At 42.1% G+C, this 22,091-nt stretch overlaps 1 protein-coding gene across 3 annotated transcripts in view; it reads right to left on the bottom strand.

The window, feature by feature from the left end:
- Positions 1-22,091, bottom strand: part of LOC124213753 (TWiK family of potassium channels protein 18) — a 207,326-nt gene that overhangs the window by 119,743 nt on the left and 65,492 nt on the right. The window contains exon 1 of one of the 3 annotated variants that reach the window (XM_069134282.1): positions 10,863-11,606. The exons of the other annotated variants lie outside the window; for them this stretch is intronic. The gene's annotated coding sequence lies outside the window, so the exon portion shown is untranslated. Of the gene's footprint in view, positions 1-10,862; positions 11,607-22,091 lie in introns of those variants that run through there. 3 annotated transcript variants of the gene reach the window in all.

The following is a 22,091-nucleotide window of genomic DNA, read 5'->3' as shown; positions in this document are numbered from 1 at the left end:
CAAATTCACCGCACCTGTGTTCAATAAATACCTACTCGGTATTATATCTCTCCACTAGGGGTAAAACAGAAAAATACTCAAGGACCGTACAGTATCCACAACTAAAAATTCCCGTCTCGGTGCATCGAGTCCGCAGATACACATGGGTATCAAAAATTTCTAGGTAAGCAGAGAAAGAAGCAACGAGCTTCATACGCGGTGACCATCGTCTCGTCCCGAGGGAAAGTACCGGGGGTACGTATCTCATACAAATTCAAAGTCAGTCTATGCGCCAGACTCGGGACCACTCAAAAGCTCCGTCTAGGGCTTGCGACTGGACAAACACTCTTCTGCACGCCGCCGTGACCCTTGCCGACACCTTTCACCACGCTACAAGGCACCCTGGACGTACATGGTCCGTCAACCCTCTGCTATTTCCTTTCACCCTCGACGTTTGAATATTCCCTAACGCTTCCTCGGTGCACCCTTGCGTCGTTTTACATCCCGCAGCACCCTTAGGACGCGAAGTGGACGTGAGTTTGCGCTTTGGCTTTTCGTGAAAATAATCGCATAGGTCAGAAAACTGGCAAAAAATTTTGGGGTAATATGTAAATAAATTTATTTTTGACCCGATCGACTTACGTTGGAACGTCGTAGAGTTCGTATTGTCGGATCATACTTCGCTAAATAAAGAAATCTGCCGCAGGTGGGGCATTTCGCATTTTCACTTTACTCGAAAAAACGACATTCAAGAAATCGAAGAGTGACGAATGCAGCGTCACATATATACATGAGTCATAAATGTTTGTTACGTATATTTATTTTTCGAAATCAAATGTATCCTCTACTATAAAGAAGAGTCTTGATCTTCTATTGGTAGTTTAAAAATGTAACCTAACCTGAATTATTTCCGATTGCAAAAAATACCGGTACTTTAGAAATAGCAAATTTAATCATATCTCAGATAAGTGCGATTGAAAAAAGGTAAAAGAAAAATAGACCGTATTATTCCATCAGTACTTTCGCATAAAAATTTCTGTAGCACATATACAACCGTATCTTCCGATCTTTACTGATAAAAAAAAAGAAAGAAAGAAAAGAAAAGGAAAGCACCGAGTTGAACACAGATTGCATCTCAGGTTTGACATTGGCGACTCCGATTCAAGGATTATTCAAATTGACCCCCCTCCGGATAACATCACTGGAGTTTGTCGATACCAGTTCTGGATACCCGATACGGAAGATAGAGAGCGGCCACTTTATCCTGCAAGTTCGGGCGGAATACTGTTTCAAAGTGCGGTTTACAGGATCGGACTATTTAGAACCCAGGCATCCAACTCCGAACACCTTGTCATATTTTAGAAGGCTTTCCCCGCTTTGCCCGACACGGCATACCGAACAACTTAGCTCACGGCCATCGCTATTGATCCCTCCTGAAATTTTAGTTCTGGGTCAAACTAAGTTCAACCTGCTGTCGCAAAGTGTTTCTCCTATTTGGATTTCTCCTGACACGAATCCGCGGCGATCGATGATTCCGATCCGTTACGAAATGGTTGTATTCCGATTCCAATATCATGTTTACAGCACAAATTGGCTTAGTACACAAATGTTATATACTGATTAGTTCATTACGGCGGCTTAGATTGGAGCGTTTCTCTTGTTAGGCACGACTTAGAGATCCCTGCAGCCGGAGAGTTCAGTCTAGAATTTCTGTCCTTTGTACAACAGTTACGATTAGCGTTTATTGTTAGTTTAATCTGCTGTATCTAACCCCCAGGGTTAGTATAATTGTTCGTTATAAATTTCTGCTTTGTAGTTCGCAGGATCTGATGGTCGAGCGTTTGAGGCGTAAAAAATTTACACGCCTTATTAGTTAAACATTAATGACATGGTATCGATTTAATGAGGATTATGCAATGTTCGACAGATGTTTTTTCTGTTCCAGGACGGATAGAATTCGGAGATAACATAATACTGGAAAGTCACGAAAAATTTCAAAGTTGACGAAACATTTGAGAAAATGGATCAAAGATACGTTGAGATTATAATATTTGTTCCAAAAGTGCCTGAGGGCGAGAAAAGTTGTGAGTTTCAAATTACTTCTCATGTAAAACGAAGTAACGACTCGCGGTAAACGAGACTGATTTTCACACCGATTCGGTTGATTTTCACCGTCCACGGATTAACTGCTTTTGATACCAGTTCACCAACCGATCAATTCTATCCGAAATGCCCGCAAGGCGGCAGCAGCATGCGACGAGCAAAGCCTCGACTTAAGGAAGTGTGGAGGGGGTTTAATTAAGCAGGGAATCAGGCTTGCGTTAAATTAGAATCGGAGTTGAAATGTTTTTTCGTTGAAAATTGCACCGGTCAGGTTCCGCGGAGTCTTATTGGCTCTTCGGTTGAAGGTCGAATCAGAGCCAAAAATATAAAACCCCCCAAGCATTCATCGACTTTCACCGGCGAGACTAAGAGAGGAAATTTCCATCTGATTATCATTCTTCCCACGATTTTTAGCAATTATGGACAATTAGACTTTGCCTGGCTTCAAACTTCGCAAAATTGACAAAGATAAATGGAAATAGTCGCAGCGAATAATATTTCTGCGATGCACGTAAACTCGTGACAATAATTTTACTATTCATCATTTTTGTTTTAATTGAATAGCTCGCCATTAGACCTCCAAGAGTGAAATTCGGCAATCCGGAATGATCGAGCGAGATCAGCCTGATCGAATACCGCCGAATAAGGGTGTCATTAAAATCTACTTCGCTGAATTCCGTCTTATTCCATTCCCATTTGTCGCGCCATCATACCTTGATGGAAATTGATGGGCGTTCTATTTCCAAAAAAATCATCGTCAACCGTGGTGAAAAATTCACGCTTCACCGCCCCTTAATTGAATCAGCTGCAGCATTATGCAAAAAGCGAGAATTGCTTGATCCCAAATCTCAAGTCGTCCGTAAAAGTCTAAACAAGCTCGCCAAAAGCTTGAAAAACAATTTTGCGAGGATGAGTTTAACCCGTTAAAAAAATGCCGACGTTCCGTAACTTTTCATCGCGTCATAATAAATTGCTAATTACTGTCCGCTGCGAGAAGTTTAAGGAAAAAATAAAAAGAAAAAAAAAAACGTGCATGGAAGACACCTCGGGGATCATGTTGAAGTGTTTTTTCCGGCAACTGGGTTTCCCGGTTGTCGGACAATGACTGGGAACGACAGTAATTAGTGACCGGCTTCCGAATCCGTTCTCGACGAGTGTTGGTGGCTGCCCCGCGAATAGTGAAAGGGACAGCGAGCTTTTCCAGGGGTTGCGGCCTGGCCGCTGTTGCCTGAAGAATTTTGTTTTCCATCCTCGAACCCGCTTCTCCCCTCGCGGCTGTCAAGCGGCCTCGACCCTCGCTCTCTGTCAACCCATTTTTCGCTTTTCTTTATTTTCATCTCTTCTCCAGCCGACCGGCTCTCGTACCTTAAACCTGCAAGAACCGGGCGGCGAGACGCTGGAAACCCTTTGTATTAACCGCGAAACTTTTCGTCTGCCGTCGCCGCAGAAGATTTCCCAAAGTTTTTCACTTAAGATTTCACTTCGGCTTCGCAAGAAGGTCGCTCGGCTTCGGCCGGGCGTATCGGTCATTTGCATACGCGGAGCTGCGTCACCGATGGCAAAACTAGAAATTCGTATTACATACGTGGTTTTTCTCCCCCATATCTGCTCCGGCTTGGTTTTTCGCGTACTATGTTCACCTTATCTTATTCTAGGTTAAAACGACCCATTTATCCCGCATTTTTCTTGACAGTCTGCAGCAGAGGTGTAATAATAATACGATCAAATTGCTGCAATGCGGAGTTTTGTGAGGGTGAAGTTAGTCACGTTACTGTAACAATGCACGCTTAGGAGAAATCGTCACTTCGCACCTTAAGATGCGTCTGAAATTTGCTAAACATTAATCAACAAATCATACTCATATTTTTAAAAATCAATTTCTTGAAGGTCATTCAGAAATTGCGCAGTAATGATTTATGCCCTGATATTGTATTGTCTTAACGTTACTAGCTTAGTCGCGTGGAGGATTTGGGGTGGGGATAAAAATGTCGCGAGATTGGAAAATACAAGGGTCACAATGCTGAATTTTCAAAATCGCTAAAATCTATCGTATATAGAGTTTGAAACGTAGAGAGTCGAAACATAGATAATTCGAAATCTATAGAATGGTAAAGTAGGTACAGAAAACTAATAGAATCGTCGGAATTTTGCCACTTTAATGTTTTAACTCGTTACGTATAACTTTTATTCACTGTGACGATTCTATAACACGGCTTTCTATACTTTGACCTTTCTACATTCCAACTTTTCTGTATCTGGTCATTCTACGTTTTGGAATCTTATCGAGCAGATTTTTGCGACTTTGAAAATGCGATGCAATCATGACCCTTCTATTTCTATTTTCCGATATTTCCTCATTCTTACCCCCACCCAAACTGTGGGCCCATCAAATAATCAGACGGTTTCCAACGAGCTGTGCAAAGTCCGGTTTGCAACAAGAATACATGGGAAATTCCATGCGAACCGAACCAACTTCTGACCCTCACCATTTTTGATTTTGTTGAAAATTTTTATTCGACTGGTTACTCATTTATAAATATTGAGAGAGATTGTGGAAAGAACATTTTTTTTAAATTCTCTAAAACTGTACTTTTTTTCCAAACATTTCAAGACGGGCTCATGACGGGCCGATTTTTCATTCAATTTTTTTTTTAATACTTTCAATTTTTTTGACCAACTAGAAGTAAATTTAAATGGTCTGAGAATTCCTAAACAATTCTCTAAACTTCCACTTTTCATTCGGAATATTTCTGGACCGGTTTCATTACGAAATTAATAAAAATAGTTGAATTTGCCTAAAAAATAGACAAAACTAGTTGCATAATGGAAGCGGTCTAGAAATGCTCTGCATGAAAAATAGAATTTTTGTGAATTTCTCGGGAATTTTCAGACCGTTCAAAATAACGTCTTAGTTAATAAGAAACATTGAAAGTGTTGAAAAAAAAAAATGGAGAAAAAATCAGCCCATCATGGCTATGGTCTTGAAATGTTTGTCAAAGAAACTGCAGTTTTAGAGAATTTTAAAAAAGGTCCTTTTCAAAATCACTCTCAATATTTATAAATGAGTAACCAGTTGAATAAAACATCGGAAAAAATTCAGCGTACTGTTTCAGAGTTGGGACAATTGCAGTATTTTTTTTTAAACAAAATGAGAAATGGCGAGGGTCAGGCGTTAGTCGGGTTCGCATGGAATTCCCCGTATACATCGTACAATGTAAATACGGGAATGAATATCCAAGTAAGCATTGAAAATTCCGGAATTACAACACATCCCGTACTATCGCGCTTAAATATTGGACTACAGCTCGCCCTTTAACGAAGGCATTTGGATATTTCGTATACACGAAAGGGACTCTTTTCTTATTTATTTTAACATTTCTCTCCTTTTTCACGGTTCACATGCACGGCAAAAACCGTATGCTCATCGAGTCGGAATAAATTACACGCGGCATTGCTCGCCCGCGGTAAAAGTTAAAGTTTTTCGTACCGCACGCCTGCAGGCCTCGCGGGCCCCTGAATTATTGCGATATTTTCCATTACAATGGGCTCTAGAAACCTACTCTGAAATTCTCTAGGGAGAGGAGAAACTTGACAAAGAACAAGAATACGTTTTAGCCAAAGCTTTCTTACTACTCGCTATACAGCTGCCGGTGGCATGCGCAGTTTAGAAACGGTTATTCTCTTCTCCGATTTCATTCACGTTTTCCTCGTTTTCTTTCGCCAAATTCTTTTTTTCCTCGCCTCTTTTCCAGCGCACACACGGAAATTACACATTCTTCCGCGAGCACCGGGTGAAATCAACTTCGGCCGTTCCTTTGACACTTGTGAAAATTTGTTTTCTTTTATGAAATTCTCGCCACCCGTAAAGCGCAATACAGCCGGTATAATATCTCGCGAAAATATCAACTCCGCGAGTCGAGTAATTCGCTATATCACCTTGGAAATATTCGAAAAAGTTTCGTACGACTCTCAAAGTGACACAAAATTCGTCGATGCTCCGCTTGAAATGAAAAGTTATTGCAATTATTACACTTTTCTTGTTTATTCTTGCAGATAAGCTTTCGTGAAAGGTGCGGCCGAAAATTAGGCAAGACGTAATAGATGGAAAGAAGAGTGTTGATTCGCTAATTGAGGGAAAAATTCACACAAGCAGAAAACAATTACGGAAATGGAGAAGATCGTGAACAAGTATTTTCACCGACGATCGAATTTTTTTCTTCCAAGAAAAGTAAAACAAAAAGAAAAAACCAAAAATTACCACGGAGATATTTTACTCGAGGGAAAATTTTTGCCTCGCCCCGAAGCGAGTCCCTTCGCCGGATGAAACTATTTCCATAACTTTTGGCCTAAGTACGTTTTTTGTTCATTCTATGGCGGTATGCCGGGCATCCTTTGAAGAAACTGGCCCGGCTTTTAGCCTCCATTTCCAGCATGTGTGTGCCGCACTTTCCACTCACAATTGCTCCCCCGTGTGGGTTACAAAGCTTATCGCAAAATATCTCGAAACCGTACAAGGGTAACAATTTTTTCATTTCACCTGGTAGGGTTATTGTTTTAATTCAGTTTTGTACGCCGAATTTCTCTTATCGTGTATAAAGGGTATGATAATAACGAACAAATTAATCGTACAATGAATTCAAGGGACGATCCGTAACGAATAAAAAATTGTTTGATACCCAGAAATCGGATTCGTTGCTGTCATCGTGAGGAAAATTTGAACCATGTTTACAGTGAATACGCTCGTGATTCTGGAAAGAAATTTTTTCAAAAGCAGTCTACTTAATATTTCAGGATCGAAGATAAATGTATAGCCTGTAAAGAAAATTCGTGGATATTTCGTGTAGCTTGAAATTTGTACGGACACCTGCAAATTTTACTTAAACTCTTGAAAATGGTGATCTAGCTCATAAGAATTAATACAAATTTCACTAAAAATAAAAACAATTTGCGCGAACTGCATACGACGTGGTGCAAATTTTGCACGAATCTGCACGCTCTCAAATTGAATCAAAGAAATTGTACTCAAAATTTTGGACAATGTACGAGGAGCATATCATCGAGAAAATCCACAGAGATGAGTTTTTTCATCTGTAATACAATCGGTTCTAATATTAGAGAAAAGGAATCAATTTTAATTTCGAACAAAAGCAAAATAAGTTTAAATTGTTTCGACTCCGAGTAGAGGATAGTTAGGGGAATAGTTACGGTTATAATTCAAGTGTTAAGGCTTAAAGTTTCAAACAACTTTTCCGTGAAGCGAGCGAGCGAGCCTCCAAGTTGTGTAATTTAATAACTTCAAGATCAAATTAATGGTCTACGATATTTAATTTCCTATTGCAAGTTAAGGCAGAGAAAGAAGAAGAGCTTTTTGGTCTAGCATTCAAGGATCGTTAGTTCCCCTAATGCCAAAAAAAAATAAAAATATGCGATACATATAAGTGCGCGATTGATGTGAAGATTAAGTTACAGTGACCATGCTATGCTTTAGAAAAAGAAGCATCGCATCAGCGAGTATATAAATTAGGCATCCATTCAGTTTGAAGTAAGAGAAAATTATAAAGCAAATCTTTTTTCATCTCCTTATCGAGTATATTTAACAGTCGTAAGATTTCCCATGATTTTTAGGGGGGCTCGTCGAGCAAAGTGAGATAAACAATTCGCGGCGCGACGGAGGCAGCTGAAGTTTTAAGAAAAGAATCGCAACCGCTGAGTGCTTTCCTTCGTACTCGGATTATTCGGCAACCCGCAGCAGGGGGTGATTTTCTTGAAGAGTTCATTTCAGTCCGATGCACAAACGGTAAAAAAGAAAAGAAAAATCAGGTTAACTTACCGAGGATAGCGATCAATTATGACAAAAGAATTATCGTTTCGATCATTCAAATAAATAATGTTTCCACGTGGTAACGCAAGTAATTGTTATGAGTGTACTTTTTCAACGAATCGAGGAACATTTCTTTAAATAAGAAAATCGTTATGCAACCATATTTAGACTGCCTCGTTTGATAAATTTAACGAACAATTCCTTTGTGCGCGAAGAAATATAAAGGATTCCCTAAAAAGTGAACCTGTGCCAGAAATAATGTGGTTATAAAATAAGAACGGCGTCCTACAGGTCCTGCGCCCGCAGGGAACGCGAGAAAATGGGCGAAAGTGAGGCGCGCGAATCGAGGAACAGTTGGACTGAAAATGAAAGGCCCGCAGCTGTCCGTGTATTCGTCGGACCGCAAAAAAGGAGTGATAAGAAAAGAAAGGAAGAGAAAAGAAGGGAAGAAAAAAAAAGAATAGAAAATATCTCTGCAGCGGCTGAGGAAGAAACGGGTAAGACCGATGTCTTTTGGCCGGGGAATAAAGAGAGGGAGAAAAAGATTCAAATCGAATGCAGTTATTTCCCTAGGCACCTAAAATTGGCTTCATCATAGTCTTCCCACTTCGCCCCTAGACTCCTTCATCCTCGACGAATCAAAACCTGCCGTCACTTTTTCATCCCTTTTATTTTCTTCTTTGCGGGTTGGCCAAAAATCGAGATACGAAAAAGGTACGAAGATCGCTTTACGAATATAAAAATAGAAAGTACTGGAGTTGTAAACAAAAGCTTACAGATATTTCAAAATCTATTGGATTAGTTTGATTTCACTCTAGGGTGGCTCAGTTCATTCAAAAAACTATTTTCTACAAGTTCTACGATAAATTGGAATTTATTCTTTTTTCTTTTTCGTCGGTCAATTGGACGTTGCCGTTTGTTGATCAGGGTAAATATCGAAACAATGTTGGAAAATTAAATATTCAACGATCTCGACGTGATTGAAAAAATGTTTGACTAAATTTATCGAAAATAATCTTTTGAATAAAATAAGACGTCGTGGAGCGAAATCAAACGAGTCTCGTAGATTTTCCACCATTTTGAATTAATTTTAAGCGAATAATCGATATCGTAAGCTTTTGTTTATAATTGTCATATCAACAAAAATCGTTGTAAAATTAATAAAAGTCAGCGTTGATTTTTGGCCAGGCAGTTATCTTTTCACAGCGACATCATTTTCAAAATAAATAAGCCTTTTACGTTTCGCAATACTCTTTAGATCCGTCAGAGGTACGTGAAATTGGTCTTGAAACGACGCAAAGCCGTCTGTTGTACGAGAAGCAAAGAAACGAAGAGAGGAAGAATGCTAAAAAAATATTGCGAGCGAATTTAAGCGTCGTAGACGCGTCGCAGCGATCCGCGTTTCCTGACGCAGCGGGACACTTTTGCACCGTCAGAATGTTCAAAAAGTCATATGTTAGGCTGTAGGTAATGACAGGAGCGAAAGTGTCCAAAAAGCTTTCCTTACATACATCAAACACCACCCTGGAGAAGGGTCTGCAAGGGCAAAGTGGCCGCCCGGGGCAAAGTGACCTTTTTGAACACGCTTCTTTTTTCTACGTTTCCGCATAAAATACACCCATTTCCGAACAATTTTTCACGCTTGTTTTATTATCCACCTGGAGTTCGGAATAAAGCACCCCCGTCATTCTGCCTAGGAAATTATATCGAGTGCAGAAAAAAGATCAAGTGGGCCCTTACCAGAATGCATGGGCAAAATTTTTACTAACGCGACGAGGTATTTTAATAGAATCTGACACGGTGTGGACATGGAAACAAATTCGCAATGACGCCAAGATCAAAGAGTCTTTAATAAAAAAAAAAAAAAAAGAACAATAAAAAATTTTTCGTGTCAGAAATAGTATTCAATAAAGTTTAAAAGATGAGTGTTAAAATGAATCGTATTTTCCGAATAAGTGAAGTCTTAAATTTTCACGCTATCCATCGGCACGCCTCAGACTTTATCATCGGCTGCCACGAAATTGAGTACAACGCAACACAGCCTCGATACGTGTATAAAATTCGAAGACAAATATTATGTATCGAGTTGAGAATATTCGGTAAGTTTCTCATTCAACACAGTACGGATCTGCTACGTGGCGAGACGAAAGAATCGGGGCGTCCCTAACGATTCGTTCGTGTCGAGAATGATCAATTTGCACGCCGAAGACCGGATATATCGTTCGAGATCGATAAGGGTTTAATTACTATGCGCCGAGGGCATCATTGGCAACGACTACGCTCCCCTCTCAATTGTTTGTATCAACGATTCCTCCCCGATCTCTCCGCTTTAATGTACGACTTCGCTAAGTGCCCGGAATAATAATGATGTATCAAGACGTAATTTTAATTACTCGACAAACCGAACGACGCCCCACGCATTCGTTTAGAACCGTCGAATATTCGCGATCGGTTTCGACAAGACCGAGCAGCTGCCATATCACTCTGCGCCACCCTAATTCTCCCATTAGTTGGGTAAATATTGGAGGCCACTTGAATATACATGGGAGAGGGGGGGGGGGGGGAGTATTTTTTTTTGACAAAGAGTATCGAGGCTACTTGGAAACGAATTTCGCTTCATCGAAATATATAACAGATTCGATTAAATTAATTGCTTAATATCTTGTCAAACAGGTCGATTGAAAATTAATGACAACTGTGTTTATCCGGGAGAGAAATATAGGGTTAAAATATCAGAGAAGGAAAAGGCTACGAAACAAAGACGCGAATGGTTATCACGGCAATAATTCTTCGAGTGATCGATGACGTTCCATTAGCGAAATCAATAAGGAATTGATGAGTAATTTTACGGGTGGTGTAATTTTTGTCAGATCCTGCGTCACGACAGCCGAGCATAAAGTTGTAAATAGGATGATTTAAAGACCATGGTTAAAAATCGTACAATTGTGGAATTACTTGCCTGCCCGTGATCACGTTCAGATATTTCCCACTGTGCCGTGAACAGAAAGTCGTTGGCAACATCACCTCTACGTCACCGTCACACAGGGAATTATTATTGAAACTCGACTTGTACTCGACGGAAGGTTTACACTGAAAATCGTCGAGCTTCCGCGTGTAATATATCTTGTATCATACCACCGATTTCACTTCCGACGTACGTTCCTCAACAATATTCACTGCCGTAGCGTATCACGCATATTATGTAACACAAAGATTCGTGTAAGCTGGCGGAATTTATTAATCCTTTCGTTTCTTGATTAACAAATTTTTCTTTATTTTTACCTAGTTGAACCGATCAGATTCCAGAACCAGGTGAATTATGTCACCACGACGTATCACTGCAAATGCACAGCCGGTGCGGTAGGTGTGTAATACAAGCTTCCAAGTGTAAGATTAAAGTCTTCAACACATTCCCTTTTGAAAGGATTTAACGATATTACACCGATCGTCCGTACGCGGTCCTCTCGCTTCGCGTTCACCGCGATGGAGTCGACATCTCGTAATACGTGTATCTGACATCCTGCGAAATGGACGTACGTGCAAAAGCGCGAACGGTGGTGAAAGGATTCACCGACTATACGACGCTCGGCGGTTTCGTAAGTGCCCCATGACTTCGGGGGGGGCGGCGCGGCTGAAACTCGACCCCCGCACGAAAGGGAATCCCTGCGACACGTAAGGCGATGACGTCGAAACGCGCGCCCAGTGCTTTCGGGTGAACAGCCCCGACCAGACTGGACTTTTCCCCCCCGACGACGCCCCCACCCCCGGCGAAAAGCCGGCGTCGCGACGCCACTGCGCATCGGGCGGGTGGCGCGCATGCTTTCTCTATCCTCGGACAGACCGCAGGACGAAAAGATGAAAGGAGACGAGCTGCACGCGGTGACTCGCGAACGCGAATCCGCTGCCCTTGACGGAATTTTGCATCCCTTTGTTCGTCCTAATTTCTGTAGGTACGCGCGGCGCGTGCTTGTTTGCTTTGATTTACGTTTTTTTTTTTTTTCATTTTTCTTTTTGCTCAATTGCCTGTAGACTTGACTCATCGAGTCATTCAATCTTTTCGACTATTAGTGCTATTGTTTTACTTTTTAGACGATAACTTTTTTATTTCTAATTAATTTTCTTTGGTTTTATCTGCGTGTTTGCAATCGGATTTCTTTCGATCTCGAGCGTCATTCAATATCTTTGTCCTATTTCTATCGTTATCAGGATCGATTGAATCAATATTTCTCTAGCGAAGGTGAACGCGATCATACGACTGCCAGAATAATATTATGGCAACAACGAAATCTGTGCCTAATATCTTGACTGTTTTCTCCTTTCGTTTACTTTTTTGCTATCAATCTTGGTGTCGAACCTTACGACAACGTTCATATTTTCTACTAGTTGAACATTTCGCAATGAGATTGTTCGGCATAAATAATTATCGATCCCTACGAAATTACAATTCATTTGCTAATCCTCGCACATGTTGCGTTACACAAATTATGATTATTGGTTGAACAGTGAATTACGTTGGATTCGTGAAGTGTGAAACACTTGGGTTATTCCAACTATGCATGTTGGTTCATTTACTCGCTCTGCACATATCGGATTTGATTACGTTAATTCAAAATGAATAATTCGTATACTGTAATTAGTATTTCTACAATCCGACGGATGAATTGAGTGGAATTTCGCTGGCTAAACTGTTGACGTTCATTGCGCTGATCCATTGTTTAAATATTTCTGGAATCAGCTTGAATAGTGTCGCAATAATATTCGTACATCAAACTCTGAGTATCGCTTCTGTCTTTTACGCATAAATTTGTATATTCCAGATTAGCGTTATACATCGCAAAATAACAGATACGTAATTAAAATTTTATTATATCGTTCAACAGTCTCAACAAGTTTGAAAAGGTTAGTCGATATGAATTTAATAAATGTGTCTCTACGACTCCGTCAATCTGACTTAACAATAAATCGAATACCTTTTCAAAACGTTTAATTCCTTCCTCGCTTTCATCGCACATGCGTGAAATGGAAAACCTACACGTCGCTCGTATCTAAAGACCGAGGCGTTCGCAAGTGACGTTGACCCGGTTTTCAGTTTGATTCAACACTTAAAAACGTCCAGGTTATCTCGCGTAAGAACAAAGTTTGAGAATGGTCGAAACTCTCGTCGAAGGTGAGTCTGTGAGTGCAATTTGTCGCGTTAAAATATTACGAGGAACATTTGGTCTTGGCGAGCATCGAGTTGCCTTGATTATACACTTTGTACAACCTTACAGAGATATTCAGAAAATTACTGTGAAAATTGAGCGGGTTAAGCTGACTGGAATTAAAGCCGTGGGTACGCTTACGGACAGATTAGACCGCGGGTTACGTTGACCTCGTTTGAGCAGAACTAACTGAGCCGTGAACTTCGTCCACGAGGTAAGCGTGCAGCGATAGCTGTTATACATGTACGTTATACGTATGCGAGCAAAAAGCGGTAATTTCATCAGGCTTTTCTTTTTCTGCGAAAAAAAGTCGCGCGAACGAACGAGACGCGTCGTTGAACATGCTTCATGCTTCGGCAGCTTATCATTCAAGGTCGCGTCTACGGGTGGAACTTGAATCGTCGCTCTTTTTCTTAATTTTACAGTATAAAAGATCACTGCGCAGTCTGGCTCGGTACGTGGTCTAGTTTTTACGATCTCTGCCCTCCGCACGCTCTCGTCTCAGCTCTTCGCTTCTCCCCGCGAAATTGATGGCGAACATCAGCAGGGCTCTCTCCAAGAAGAAATACCATTTATTCTAAACGCGAGATTTGCAGAAGTGACGTGTGTCGCCAGATCCCTCTGCTCCAGAGATAAATACAAATGTACGTGTATGCAAGTCCTACAAGTCGTATCGAGCCGTATACGGATACCTGCCGCAGCTCGCAATTTTCTCTTAGATAAAACTTTGCCTCGGTTGAACCAGCGTACCAGATTCATTCTCCTATTCTCGATAGTTCCATATTTTTCTGCTTAGTCTCGTCAAAACAAGCCGTTAAGACTAACGAAAGTTGAAATAAAATCTTCTGCGTTATTTTTCTGTAGGATAATTGAAATATGTGCGGTCACTTTCAGCTTCTGGTAAATAAATTTCCTGCAGGATTCGGACTTAGAGTCAATTGAATGGAAGACAATTACATACGAGATTCATACGTTTTTCAATACACGACAGTTTTAACCAACTTTTAGGAGCCACAATTTTATTTCCCTTTCACAGGATCTTTGTTTTTATACACCAACGTATATCACCGTTTCGATCGTATAAAACTTGATTTCTTCCTATGCGCGGGTACTCTAAAAACCATGTAAACAAACCGAGAATTAATAATAGTGGAAATAGCGATTAATAATTGAGCAGTTCGTGTGCACAGCCCGTTGAATGTTTCAAACAATGAAGTTTCTTGCGGCAGAAGCAAGAACCGGGCAGTCCAAAATTTGCTACCATGCAGATCAGGATGAGCATGATTGGCGGAAGTTATCCAGGAGAAGGATAATGCCGATAATCTTGACAAGGTGAAGTTTACACCGATAGTAATTACGAGGATTGAAGCCAAAGCGAGTCGAAGGGCCGGACAGGCGGCACCGCCATCAGTTATTCACGACGCACTCCAACCCTTCATTGTTTTTCAACCCCCAAGGGACGGCCCTTCGGCCCGACTTGAAAGACCAGTGCGCGACATCTGCGGGAGGCTGTGGGGAGAGAAAGAGAGAGAGAGAGAGAGAGAGAGAGAGAGAGGGATTGTTTAGGACAGCGGTTCAAGTGCGTCACGAAAGCCGGAACATGCACTATTCAGTCGACTGCTGCAGCGTGCGAGCCGCCATTCTGCACCCGGGGCGAAAAGGGTGGACTTTCAAAGTTCACCACATCACGTCGCTCCGTTGTTGGCGGCTGCATCCTCTCTTTCTCTCTCTCCCTCTCTCTCTGGCTCGAGGGAACGTCGGGCTCGATTCTTCAGGAATTACCCTCGTTTTGTATATTGTCGTTTTATACGTGTGAGGTTCTCAAAAAATTGACGTTTCGGTCCTGAGGGTGGCCCTTCTCAGAAAACTACGATATGTTTTATTATTAATAAAGACATCTTTGAGATAACAGTGATATATTCAATTAATGATCGAAGTGAAGTAGTACTTGCAATTGAATGCTCTTGAGCCTCGTGCACGAAGTGAAACTTTCAATACGAAAGAATTTCAAAGAAGAAAAACAAAAACCAAAAATCAGGGACATCGTTATCATTAATTGAATATTTAAGTGTTATCTCAAAGATGTCTTTATTAATAATGAAACATATTTGCCCCCTCAGGGCCGAAATGTCAATTTTTTAACTTTCTTTCATTTCGACATCGACACCGAGAACCGTATACATAGTAACAAGATAAGGTCGATAAAATATTCAACACTGTCGTTCGAGTTTTCAGTTTGAGAAATAAAATTTACAAAAACAGAACTTGGTCTCTTTCGCTCGCGTGAACAAATGAACGATTCCTTTTACGATCCTCGCTCCGCGAAATTTTATCTCTTTTATCGAAACTTCGTGCACCAATTTTCATCCTACATCTTATACCCTGTATACGCGTTCGGTTCTCCGCCTTACGCCGCATGCCTTCTTCACTAGTTTCATGACCATATCTGGGTAGTACGTGCATTTCTTTTTCTCACAACAATCATTTTGGACCAAACAAAGCGCAGGCATACAAATTGCGCGGGAGACTTTTTGTTCAGTTAACCGCTGCTAATTGCGTTATCGATAACAGTGGATGCCATGAATGTAGAATAGAAACCGCACAACCACGTATTCTCGGGTATTCCTCAAGATTAGTTGAATCGTAGGTCTGTTCAACGGTGCACGAAAACACCGAATGTACGTGCCTGTAAGATGTTAGGGAATGTATTTATCACCGAGGAATTTACAGAGTATTATACCTACAGTTCGGCCTCTGTTGTGCATGTAGAGGATACACAACTTATGTTCTAACTCTGTGTTTTCGGCGGTTAAACTGGGTTTATGGGTTACGTACCGTAGCAGCATATTAAAAGAATCAACCCGCTATACGTGGTCGCTGTTTATTCGATGAAACAACTTTTATACCGACATCAACGTGAATCTTGGCTTTAAAAGGATTTCACTACGAATCCGTCTCAATGGTCCGTTTGTCTTGACGCAAATGCACAATAATACATCTAGAAACGACTGTCGATGAAAACAGTTCCATTACTCTCATATTTCCCTGCAAATCTACGATATAACGGGTGCTCGTCGTCGTTCACTGTCAAATGACACCGCATTCCTTCAATGAAGAGCGAATTAGTTGACTGTAATTGATGTCTGGACGGAACACCGAAATACCTGGAATTTAATCCCGTATAAATTGACCGACGTACCCTGGCTTGCAGGTGTCGTCTGCTAACCCGAGTTAAAAATGGATCAAGGAGGGCAATCGATACTGATGATTTATAAGGCTGGTGCTCGCTGGGTGTGTCAGGGGGCGGCCAAATATCGGGCCAGAACATGGCCTCGGTCTGCGGAAGTAATGCAGACGACGTGGGGCCATCAAATGCGATTCAGGCAGGTCAGGTGCTCCCGCAGGCTCGTATTAAAAGTTAATGCTGGCCAACACCCGCATGCATAATAACTCGCGGTGCATAAGTGCATTCGCCATTCGTCAAGCTTCTCGAACAGCCAGTTAAGCTCCGCAGGCCGACCGCGTGATGCGACGGATTTTTCTAACTAGTCAAAAACTTGTCCAGGAAGTTAGAGAACCGAATCAGGTTCGTCAAAATATGCATCAGAACTTCACAACGTCATTCGGGATTTGTACCAATTACTATCCAAAGCTGCGAATATGTTGCGAATATATAATATCGTATGTTGACTTCAAACGCTGCAGTTCTCTGCATTTTCAAGTCGCCGACAACTCGGGGCAAAGCAAAGGCAAGGCGGCGTATCAATTCGTGGTTTATTATTAACTATGATTCATACCGCACTTTGCTCTCCGCAAAGACATATCTATGCGGAAAGGTTCGCCGCTGCACGTGTGTACCAACGTATGCATACGCGGTGTGCTATTCGGGGGAGATATACCGTCAAATCGCAGGAACGACTCGGTGACACAAAACGATCAGATAGTAAACGTAACGTCACAAGTGAGGAGGATTTTTCATTTGACATAATCACGTATATTACTCAAAGAAGCATCGGAGAATAAAATTTAAATCGAGTTTCTTGGCAAAGAAACCGAGACTGTGAGGATGAAATTTGGAATGGACAGAAATGGAAAAAGGTACGAATCCCTTTCATCTAAAGTGCTTACTCTTACGTTCATACTGACGTTGATTATTCTTCTTCTGGTTCTTTCAAACCGAACACTCTGTATGTATCCGGATGCACATTCGGAGGATAGGGCATAAGTTTAACATGACATGTTCTGTGGGAAATGTTGAGGGCGTCTAGAGCGCGGTGGGTTAGAATACACAAGACTAGAGACGCAGGCTGCAATCCTGGAGAAGAGTAGCGTTATTGCATTCCTCGTGGTAACCGCGGCTGGCCCTGACCCCGCGGTTCTTGAAGAACAGCTCAGCCTGGCTCTTTCGCCTGGGGGATGAAGGGGGATTCTATTTCCCTCGTGTTAAATTGCGCTAGGAGGAAATATCGCAAAGTCAATCGCGCAGATCTTTGACACACGAGAAGGAGGGAGTTATAGACCATTTCGAGGAAAGATCAGAGGAAGGATCCCAAGTGTCATTCGACGAGCTGCTCAGCAGTGGCGAAACCTCTTCCTGTCGCTTCGCCTCGCTTCCACGGTTAATTCCGAGTCAAGGAATGTCGACATCTGGATTCCAACGAGTTTATTATCAGCCGAGTTTGTACCTAGGCTGCAGGGTCTTGAAACTCGGGTTCCAGCCGACGATGAGATCGGGTGACCAATCTCGGGTGGTGCAGCATCCGATTAGTTAGCAGCGCAAAGTCAATTGCGTTGCATAAAAGTCTGCCGGTAGCCGAGGCAGCCAACTAACGTCCACAGATATGCACGTAGAACTTTATCGAAGTTATTTTTACTGAAAACTTTCCATCTCCGGATTACTTTGCGACATGTATAATGTATAGTACGTATACTCGATTTGAAATACCTGTACCGAGAGGTATGAGCTAGAGGTACAGACACACCGCTTTTTCCCGACGGAATTCTTCGCTTTTCGATCGGTACTCGACGATGAAAATTAAGATTAAATCATCGCAAAGTGTCGACGTGACATCCGATACTGACGATCATTTCCTTCTCCGCGCATCCCGGTCTTTTCATGCTTCTGATACGAATTTCATTCCAAACTTTTCCGGTGCACTCGTTGTTGACGTAAAGAAGGTGATATTTCGCATCAATTTCGAGTATATATCTAGAAAATTTAGTCGTAGAATCGACAGACTCGGCCTGAGTAAATTGCTTTTCCAATGCTCATACCGATTGCAGTACATCGTAGGTACAATAACGTGTTCAAGCATCGCACTCAACAACAATTTACGCGACGAGTACAGTGAACAGTTTGAATTTTTGGAAAGGACTGCGGCGATGGAGAAATCGGAAGCGATGAACCAAAGGAACGTAATTGATCAAGAAGAGGGGAGGATTAGTTGAGCTTTGAGAATTGATTTACCGGTTATACGAAGACACGTTAGCAGGCGGTACAAAGAGATCCTGGGCATAAACAATGCACAGAGGAAAGCGCTGCACTAAAAGGTTTTTTGTACCCAAAGGTCCAAGTTCCAGCGCTGAAACTTGTTAGAGATTATCGATCAACGTTCGAACGCAACAAAAACCGGGAAAGTTCCGAGCATTGCAAATACTTTTTCCGTGTCTGGGAATCCGGGGGGCACGTAGCGTTGTTGGCAGTCCTGCAGCGGTTCCCTGCCTCGCAGAAAGCAACAAGAAACCAACTCGAAAACAACTTTAAAGTATTCCGACCGCCGTAACCAACGGCACCACCTCCAACACCGACTCTCCGAACCCTCCATCGAGTTCCTGCACCTTCTGTTACTTCCATCGTCGTTACGTCCAACGCGACATCCGGGAGATCGTCCTTCCGTTGCTTAGGTCGGTGACAGCTTTCACTTCCTTGATTTCATTAAGGCTTCAGAGAAGCCGCGCAATCGGGTCCGGCTACCAGGGCTTTTTAAACGTTTCGGTTGAAAACGGTTTCAACCTTTCGCCGTGTATCGCGAGAGGAAATTATACCAGCCAGGACTACTTGAAAATTCAAGGGTACGTTAAGTGGACGCGGCAGGCCATCCTCAACGCGAATCATGTCAACTACCGCAGCGGCAAAGGTCAAACTGCTTTGGGTTTGATTATTACCCGAAGGTATCGGGCTGTTTAATCGACGTTAAAAATTCACGATCACCCACGAAAGAGCCAAAGAGCCAACGAGAGATTTCGCAACTAACTGCATCGAGCTTTGCAAGTATGTTATAATGTGGTAATAACACGGTCGGTACTACGACACTCGGAACTTTGTCATTTGGCAAATTGGAACACCCTCTTGCTCGCTTGAGTGCGAACTTGTCAATTACAGTTTATACTCAAGTAAGAGCAATTTCAGTCAGCTTGAGATTTGCGGAAAAGAGGCAGTGAACTGATTTCTGCAATTTGTATGTATTGAATTTTATTTTTCCCTGAATGTATCTGTTAACGTAGCGATTTCCGTCCCGGATGTACATTATATTCATTTATTCCGCTCACAACGCCGTCTCGTGCGATTCAAGCGGTTAGTGAAAATGCATATACTTTAGCAACAAAGTCAAAGATGAGGTTGAAAACTGTGTATTAAGTATTCAAAGTTGAATATAAGCGGGAAAGTGTCTTCCGTTTAAACGCTGAATTAACATGTATTCATGCGCGATCAACATTTGCATGAATATCGTACTCATTTTGCATACGGCAGAACCCTTTTGGGTAGTGAGCTTCGAAGTTTAGCAGCGGTCTACCATCCGATTTCTAACTCTTCAACTTTTGGCGCTCCGCTCGCGTTTCAAGTAACATTACACGACAGCGGTACAAAGTAAAAAGAAGAACGAGCCGGTTTCATTTGCGTATAGGTGTCCTGTCTAAGCGGTTTCTTGCATGAAACTTTATTCGTGACAGATCACAGAGAAATATACCTACATAGAAAAACTGAAATGACCCGTCAAAAATTTGAAATTAACGGACCATTGAAAATCAATCCTTCCGCGTCTTACTCGGGCGTTAAATTTCCAAAGATATTCCAAGAACCAATCTGGAAATATCGAAACCAAGAATAAGTCTGCGTAACGAATCCGCCGTTTGGATAGCGTAAGTGAGATTTGGATGAAGGCGCAGCGAAACACGAAGAGAGAAAATGGACACGCTTAGCCAAGCCTACGGCTGACCTTTCGAACGGGCACGGACATTAATCCGACCTGTCCACGTACTTCGCAAGACGTTCAGCCGTTGAGTGTCCGAAGAGATTTCACAATTTTGCAGAAAAGTTTTCACCCCGTCGCCAAGACGCGTTAAGAGGTTTGCAGCGGCAAGTTATAAAATTTCATCAAAATTATCTCACCTCTTTTACCAATGTCAAGCAGATACTCGTCTCGTCGGAATAATTGGTAGAAGAATATTTTCCCGATTAATTGTAGCAGGCTCTTCGCTAAAGAAAAATCGAAATCTTTCTTGCTCTACTGACAAAAAATACAAGGCAATGTTATTTTCGAAAATCAATGCAACTTTACCGCCTTAAATTTCACCACTGATCAATCTCGCTCGGTATCAATAGATCATTAGAATTTTCGACTTCTGTAGTTCAGAACTGTACAGAATGTGCGCGAAGTTTCCGTTTACCACTATGATTTCTACTTCGAAACTTTGAGAGATGAACTAAGCGGTTTTCGAACCTGCTGGATGAAAAATTATGGCACCAAGTGATCGTATCGCGTTCACGATGGATACAATATTAATAATAATAGACGAGCGACCGACGGCAGAGGTCAGCAGGATGTACAGCCGAGGGAGTGAGGTTCGTCGGAAAGTTACTGAGCGACGAGTTGGAAAGTGACCGAATTCGAGGTGGCCTCTAGATCAAAGGGGTTCCCGTCAAAGTGTCGCAACTGGTTACAGCCAAACGGTGACCTTCCAGTACCGACGGCTTTTATTTCCTCTAGCAACAGGCGTCGACGCCATGATTGGTGGAATTCAAGCGGAACCCGGAAGACTCCAGAAGGAAAAGACAGTCGGAAGAGTGAGAGGAAAAAATAGGTGGGAGAAGCTGGTTGAGAGGAGGAAACCGGCGAGAATAAAACGGGGCTTGAGGAGGAGGAGGAGGAAAAGGAAGAGGAAGTGACGCCGTTCCACCCGATGCGGTATATAGAGGAGAATATCGACAAAATTCGCCGATAAAACGAAGGATCAATGCCTTTCCGTTCCCAAGGACTCACGGCTTCGCCTCGCCTCGCAGTTCTTGCCGAGTCCGAGTACCGACGTGGAGATGCCCACCCTTTTCCATCCCTGTCCCCGTACAGTCACCCGAACTATTTTCCTGTTCGCACCAAGTTCGCCGTGCGCTTGGCACGGGTCAATTTTACGCTCGACTGTATCCGATGTTGTCGATTTTCACACGACGGTATCGGCAAACTTTCCCAGAACGTTTTTCTGCTCCCAACATATACGCGTATACACGCGGGGTAAGTTTGCGCGAGAACATACCGTATACGACACTGTGTCCGTATCGATTATTGCAAATTTTGGTGAAAGATGTGCGAATCGACCCGCAAGATAATATTCTCCCTTCAGCCGAGATCGCGCGGAGAATGAAAACAAGAGGGGAGAAGAAGTAGATTATTTTTTTACAACCAGCTGTTGCTCTCACGGCTGTGTTTATGGACCGATACCAAAACTTTTCGATATACGAAAATATATACGTTGGTATATTAACTTCCATCTCGTAGATGATCTACGTACACGGTTATTATCGCAAATGTTTACCTTACAAGTCATTGTAAGACAAATATATATATATATATATATATATATACGTATATGCATATGTGTAATATATATACACATATATATACATGTATACATACGCGTGCGTGTTTGAGGAGGGAAGTTTGGGTATGGGGCGAGGGCTGCACAGCTCTGCGCCAGAGGAGATAAAACCCCCT

The sequence above is a fragment of the Neodiprion pinetum genome, chromosome 3 (genome assembly GCF_021155775.2).
Source record: "Neodiprion pinetum isolate iyNeoPine1 chromosome 3, iyNeoPine1.2, whole genome shotgun sequence".
Classification (NCBI taxonomy): Eukaryota; Metazoa; Arthropoda; class Insecta; order Hymenoptera; family Diprionidae; genus Neodiprion; species Neodiprion pinetum.
This window is presented reverse-complemented; position numbering and strand designations above follow the sequence as displayed.